This window comes from Erinaceus europaeus, chromosome 8 (assembly GCF_950295315.1).
Source record: "Erinaceus europaeus chromosome 8, mEriEur2.1, whole genome shotgun sequence".
NCBI lineage: Eukaryota > Metazoa > Chordata > Mammalia > Eulipotyphla > Erinaceidae > Erinaceus > Erinaceus europaeus.
This window is the reverse complement of record NC_080169.1, coordinates 49,194,160-49,201,052: the sequence shown is the minus strand read 5'-3', so window position 1 is coordinate 49,201,052 and position 6,893 is coordinate 49,194,160. Positions and strand designations below refer to the sequence as shown.

General features: G+C 40.9%; 1 pseudogene; it reads left to right on the top strand.

Moving 5' to 3' along the window:
• The first annotated feature begins 716 nt into the window (after positions 1-716).
• LOC103121995 (ubiquitin-conjugating enzyme E2 C-like) lies at positions 717-3,053 on the top strand (annotated as a pseudogene).
• Positions 3,054-6,893: the final 3,840 nt, after the last annotated feature.

Here is a 6,893-nt window from a genome sequence, read left to right as displayed (position 1 = left end):
GCAGCACTGCTTCACTGCTTGCAAAACTTCCTCCTTGCTGGTGGGAAATGGGGGCTTGAACCTGGGCCAGTGCACATGGTAACATGTGTGCTCAACTGGGTTAGCCGTAACCTGGATCATTGACAGAGAAAAAGTGGAGAGAGAGAGATTGAGAGAGAACACCAGAATATTACTCTGACATATGCAAACTTGGAAGAGAGAGAAAACCAGAATATTACTCTGACATATGTAAACTTGGAATCTTACACTTGAGAGTCCAGTACTTTATCCACTGTGCCATACCTGGGGCCACTACTAATATTAGCTTTAGATAATTTCTTAAAGTCTTTGAAGACAGAGACCATGTTGTAAATGTTCTTAAAGTGCAGTGATTCTTCTTCATCTTCTCATATCCTAACATGTGACTTCAGTTTCTATTTATGATGGTGAAAACATGGTGAGTTTTCTCTTTTCAAATGAGCCTTGTACTAAGAAGTGTGTGTGTGTGTGTGTGTGTGTGTGTGTGTGTGTGTGTGTGTGTGTCTGTCTCTCTGTGTGGTGTAACCTCATATTTAAAAAGGATATTGAATTCTTTAAATTTAAAATTACAATGAGCAGTTGCTGTCGCATTGTTCCTGTGTTTCTCCCTTTGCCACAGGGATGGCCTCGCAGAACTGCAAACCAGCACCTCCCGAGTCACCATTACCATCAAAACAGACCAGCCTGCTTGAGGCCCCTTGGGCAAGAGGCTGCAGCAGGAACTTATGAAGCTCATAATGTCTGGTGACAAAGGAATTTCTGCTTTCCCTGAATCAGACAACCTTTTCAAATGGGTAGGGACCATCCATGGAGCCTCTGGTACCATATATGAAGACTTCAGGTATAAGCTCTCCCTGGAGTTCCCTAGTGTCTACTCCTACAACGCACTCACTGTCAAGTTCCTCACACCCTGCTACCATCCCAGCATGGTCACCCTGGGCAACATCTACCTGGACATCTTGAAAGACAAGTGTCTGCTCTGTATCATGTCAGGACTATCCTGCTCTCGATCCACAGCCTGCTAAGAGAACACATCGACAGTCCTTTGAACATACATGCAGCTGAGCTCTGGAAAAATTGTAGCCTTTAAGAAGTACCTGCAAGAAACCTACTCAAAGCAGGTCTTCAGTCAAGAACCCTATCATGGACTGTTCAGCCTTTCATCTTGTGTTGTCTTTTTTTTTTTTTTCCCTTGGATGGTGTCTTCTATTTTTGTGTCTGTATAGGACTCTGTCTTAACTGTGGTGTGTATGTGGGTTTGTGCAGTATCTTGTTAAGCCCTTGTAACGAATATATTAAATAAATAAATTTGAGGTGCTTTGTAAAAAAATAATTAAATTAAAATGAAGTTGGCAGTTTGCTTGACTGACCCAAAGTCATGCTATTTATTACTGACAAATTTAGGACTAGAAACTATGTCTCTTCCCTGGGTAGATGATCTCATAAATTTTTCCTGTAACTTTGCATCTCCAGAGCCCTATTCCACTAGGGAAAGATAGAAACAGGATGGCAGTATGGATCCAACTGCCAATGTTCATATCCAGCAGAGAAACAATTACAAAGAACCCCCACCTTCTGCATCCCAAAAAAGTTTTGGCCTGTACTCCCAACAGGGAAGGTAACAAGAGGGTTCTGAACTCCAACTCCATTAGAACCTGGAGGGAGAAGGAAAAAGGAAGGACATTCACAAGTAATAATAGGTGTAGGTGTGACTTAGAAAGGAAGTAATGGGGAGTTGGGCAGTAGCACAGCGGGTTAAGCGCACATGGCACGAAGCGCAAGTACCAGAGTAAGGATCACGGTTGGAACCTCCGGCTCCCACCTGCAGGGGTGTCACTTCACAGGCGGTGAAGCAGGTCTGCAGGTGTTTATCTTTCTCTCCCCTTCTGTCTTCCCTTTCTCTCTTCATTTCTCTCTGTCCTGTCTGACAACGAGGACATCAATAACAACAACAGTAATAACTACAACAACAAGGGCTACAAAAGGGAAAATAAATAAATATTAAAAAATTAATTTTTTTTTCTTTTTTTTTTTCCTCCAGGGTTATTGTTGGGCTCGGTGCCTGCACCATGAATCCACCGCTCCTGGAGGCCATTTCCCCCCCTTTTTTTTTTGTTGCCCTAGTTGTTGCAGCCTCGTTGCAGTATTATTGCCATTGTTGACGTTGCTTTGTTGTTGGATAGGACAGAGAGAAATGGAGAGAGGAGGGGAAGACAGAGAGAGAGGGGAGAGAAAGATAGACACCTGCAGACCTGCTTGACCGCCTGTGAAGCGACTCCCCTGCAGGTGGGGAGCCGGGGGCTCGAACCGGGATCCTTACGCCGGTCCCTGCGCTTTGCGCCACGTGCACTTAACCCACTGCGCCACCGCCCGACTCCCTAAAAAAATTATTATTATTTTTAAAAGAAAAGAAGTAATGGCAGGAATTGAGCCCCCTCATCCACAAAAGGGCAAATACATATAAATATAGACAGTTACAGAAACAATAGTCAAGGGGCAGTGGTGTACAGGGTTAAGCACAGAGAATATTAAGAGCAAGGACCTGCTCAAGAATCTGAGTTGGAGAACCCAGCTCCCCACTGGCAGTGAGGATGCTTCAAAAGCATCGAGGCAGGTCTGCAAATCTCTCTCTCCTTCACTACCTCCCCCTCCTTTCTCATTTTCTCTCTGTCCTAGCCAATAAAATGGAAAAGATGATCACCAATAGCAGTAGATGCATAGTGCTGTCACCAAGCCCAAGGGATAACCCCAGAGGGGAAAAAAAAAGGAAAGAAATAATAATCAACCCTTATCTGCAACCTTGGGAAAATGTAGCTTTCAATAATGGAAGGAATAGGGATACAGAACTCTGGTGGTGGGAATGGTGCAGAATTATTTCCCTGTTATCTTATAATTTTGTAAATCAGCTTGTCTCTAATAAAAATTAAAAAAATGTCTAAAATTTCAATTCAACTGTTCTTTATAAACATGATAATCCTTCATTAACTTTTAAAATTAGCAGCTACTTTAAATTCTTAGAAGTTCAGTCTAGTTAGTTATACTACATATGGGAAGATAATTCATATTTGAGAATAAAAATATATATGAAAGCAGTATATGTTAGAATATGTTTCATGGGGAGTCGGGCTGTAGTGCAGTGGCTGTAGTGCACAGGTGGCGCAAAGCACAAGGACCAGCATAAGGATCCTGGTTCGAACCCCGGCTCCCCACCTGCAGGGGAGTCGCTTCACAGGCGGTGAAGCAGGTCTGCAGGTGTCTATCTTTCTCTCCTCTTCTCTGTCTTCCCCTACCTCTCTCCATTTCTCTCTGTCCTATCCAACAATGACAACAACAATAATAACAACAACAATAAAACAACAAGGGCAACAAAAGGGAATAAATAAATAAAATAAAATAAATTTTAAAAAAAGAATATGTTTCATGGAGACTTCCAGAGATGGAGCTGCAGAGCAGCAGCAACTGTGTTTCTTCCTCTCCTCTCCTGGGTGAACTAGGAATACCAAGGAGATCATCTGGGACCGCAACAACGCAGGACTAGAATGACTTCAAGAACCCTACAAATCACTGGTGAGTGCAAAAACATGTGGCGCTTGGACAGAGAGGAGCCTAGGGAGAGATGAAGTGGCTTGTAACAGTTCGGCAGTTTACCAGTTGTGACATCACCACCAGTCTGTTTCACCAACAAAAAGACAGCTGAAGGGAGGAGAGGACTCCCCTAATACTCACCAAATGCAACTGTGAGTCTCCATTGCTACTGCCCTCAGAGGCTGGAGCAGCAGGGGGAAGGCCCTGTGCTGACACTAGGGGACAGAGAACTAACCAGGACACTCAGGAGAAGATCTATACCTCTGTGGCCTAGCAGTGGAGCAGTGAGAGTCTCTTTGAATAACCACTATATTATCTCTGCTTTACCCTGCTTTATCTCTTGGTCAGGAGTGAGGGATAACTAAAAAGCCTTCTTATAGTTTAAAAGCCCTCAGGCTCCCATAGCCTACAGGGAAGAAAAAGAACAAAAGAGATTTTTAAGGCACTGTGCTCCAACTCAGGGATTAAAATAATATTGAAACAATTGTGAGTTTCCACAGCTGTGAAACTTTTAAGTAGCTTACCTAGACACAAGTCAATCCAGGCAAGAGTGATCAGTAATTTGAAAAGTACTGAGAGAGGGACCTCAGAACATACTATATAGAATGGTTAAACCAAGAAGAAATACTGGAGAAATGAACCAGGACAAGAGTCCAGCTAAAAGCCACCCAAAGGTCAAAGCACAAAATAATGAGGTCAACATCCAAACACTAGTTAAGGAAATAATCACAGGAGTGAGTAAAGAGTTTGAAAGAATTTTCATCAGAAATGCAGAAACAACAAATGAGACTCTGGAAGAAAACAGAAAACACTAATTATCTCAAGGTGACTAGAGAGCTGAAAGCTGAAATAGCTGAGCTAAGAGCACAACTAGCTGAACAAGCTAAAACAATATCAGAACAGGGCAACAAAATAGATGGACTTCAGAAAACAGTAGAGGGGAGAATAGAATAAATGAGGCTAAAGACAGAATTAGCAAGATCGAGGATGAATTAGGGACAACTAAAAAAGAAGTAAGAGATCTCAAAAAGAGATTAAAAGATACTGAAAACAACAACAGAGACCTATGGTAATGACTTCAAAAGAAATAATATACAAATTATTGGCATACCAGAGGAAGAAAGAGAGGGAGGGGATGAAAGCATTCTTCAGGACATAATAGCTGAGAACGTCTCCAGTTTTGACAACATCAAAGACATAAATTAGGTTCAAGAAGCCCAGAGGGTCCCAAACAGAGTTAAATCAGACTTAAAGACACCAAGACACATACTATTTAGAGTGGAAAGGAATAAGGATAAAGAAAAGATGCTGAAGACCGCAAGAGAAAAACAAAGAGTCACCTACAGAGGAAAACCCATAAGATTAGCAGCAGATTTCTCCACACAAACACTACAAACCAGAAGAGAATGGCAAGATATCCATCAAGTGCTCAACGAGAAAGGTTTTCAACCAAGACTATTGTATCCTGCTAGACTGTCATTCAGACTAGATGGAGGCATCAAAACCTTCTCAGACAAGCAACAGTTGAAAGAATCAACTATCACCAAGCCTGCCCCGAAAGAAGTTCTGACATGTCTCCTATGAACAGTCAGACCACCAAAAATATGCCATATATCATAACACTCTAAAAATCTACAAGAATGGCATTAAAATATCTTCAATCTTTGATATCAATAATGTCAGTGGTTTGAATTCACCTATTAATAGGCTCAGAGAAGGAAGATGAATCAGAAAAAGGAACCCAACAATATGTTGTCTACAGGAAATCCACCTAACTCAAGACAAACACAGACTCAAAGTGAAAGGGTGGAAAACTATCATACAAGCCAATAGCCCACAAAAAAGGGCAGGAATAGTTATTCTCATATTTGACACAATAGACTTTAAAATAAATAAAATTTAAAAAGATAGGGATGGACATTATTTAATGCTCAGAGGACATAACAAGAGTACATAACAATTATTAACATATATGCACCCAATGAGAAGCCATCTAAATACATCAAACATCTACTGAAAGAGCTACAGCAATATATTAACACTCACAGTCATAGTAGGGGACTTCAACACTCCACTCTCTCAACTTGACAGGTCATCCAGGCAGAAAATCAATAAACAAATGAGGAAGCTAAATGAGGAGATAGATAAACTAGAACTACTGGACATTTTCAGAGTCATTCATCCCAAGAAAATGGAATACACACTTTACTCAAGTCCACATGGGTCATTCTCAAGGACAGACCATATGTTAGGCAACAAAGACAGCATCAGCAGGTTCAAGGAAATAGAAAAAGACACAAAGAAGTAGAAAGATATTCTATGTTCATGGGTTGGAAGAATTCACACCATCAAAATGAATATACTACCCAGAGCCATCTACAAATTTAATGCTGTCCCCATCCAGATCCCAAACACATTTTTTAGGAGAATAGAACAAATGCTACAAATGTTTATCTGGAACCTAGAATGGCCAAAACAATCTTGAGAAGGAAGAACAGAACTGGAGGCATCATACTCCCACATCTCAAATTGTATTATAGGACCATTGTCATCAAAACGGCTTGGTACTGAAACATGAATAGACACACTGACCAGTGGAATAGAATTGAAAGCCCCCACACCTATGGGTAACTAATCTTTGACAAAGGTGCCCAGACTATTAAATGGGGAAAGCAGAGTCTCTTCAACAAATGGTGTTGGAATAAATGGGTTGAAACATGCAGAAGAATGAAACTAAACTACTATATTTCACCAAATACAAAAGTAAATTCCAAGTGGATCAATGACTTGGATGTTAGACCAGAAACTATTAGATACTTAGAGGAAAATATTGGCAGAACTCTTTTCCACATAAATTTTAAAGCCATCTTCAATGAAACAAATCCAATTACAAAGAAGACTAAGGCAGGCATAAACCTATGGAACTACCTCAAATTAAAAAGCTTCTGCACAGCAAAAGAAACCACTACCCAAACCAAGCGATCCCTCACAGAATGGGAGAAGATCTTTACATGCCATACATCAGACAAGACGCTAATAACCAAAATATATAAGAGCTTGCCAAACTCAACAAGAAGAAAACAAATGACCCCATCCAAAAATGAGGAGAGGGCATGGACAGAATATTTACCATAAAGCTAATTATGGGCCCCAGATCACATCAAATCGATGGAGTTTATAGTCAACAATATTTATACTTCTTCCACATATTAGGAAGCTACTCTCTTCCCTGATCCAGCTTTCTGATCCTTTATGCAGCCATGATACCATCTCCCCAGACAATAACTTGG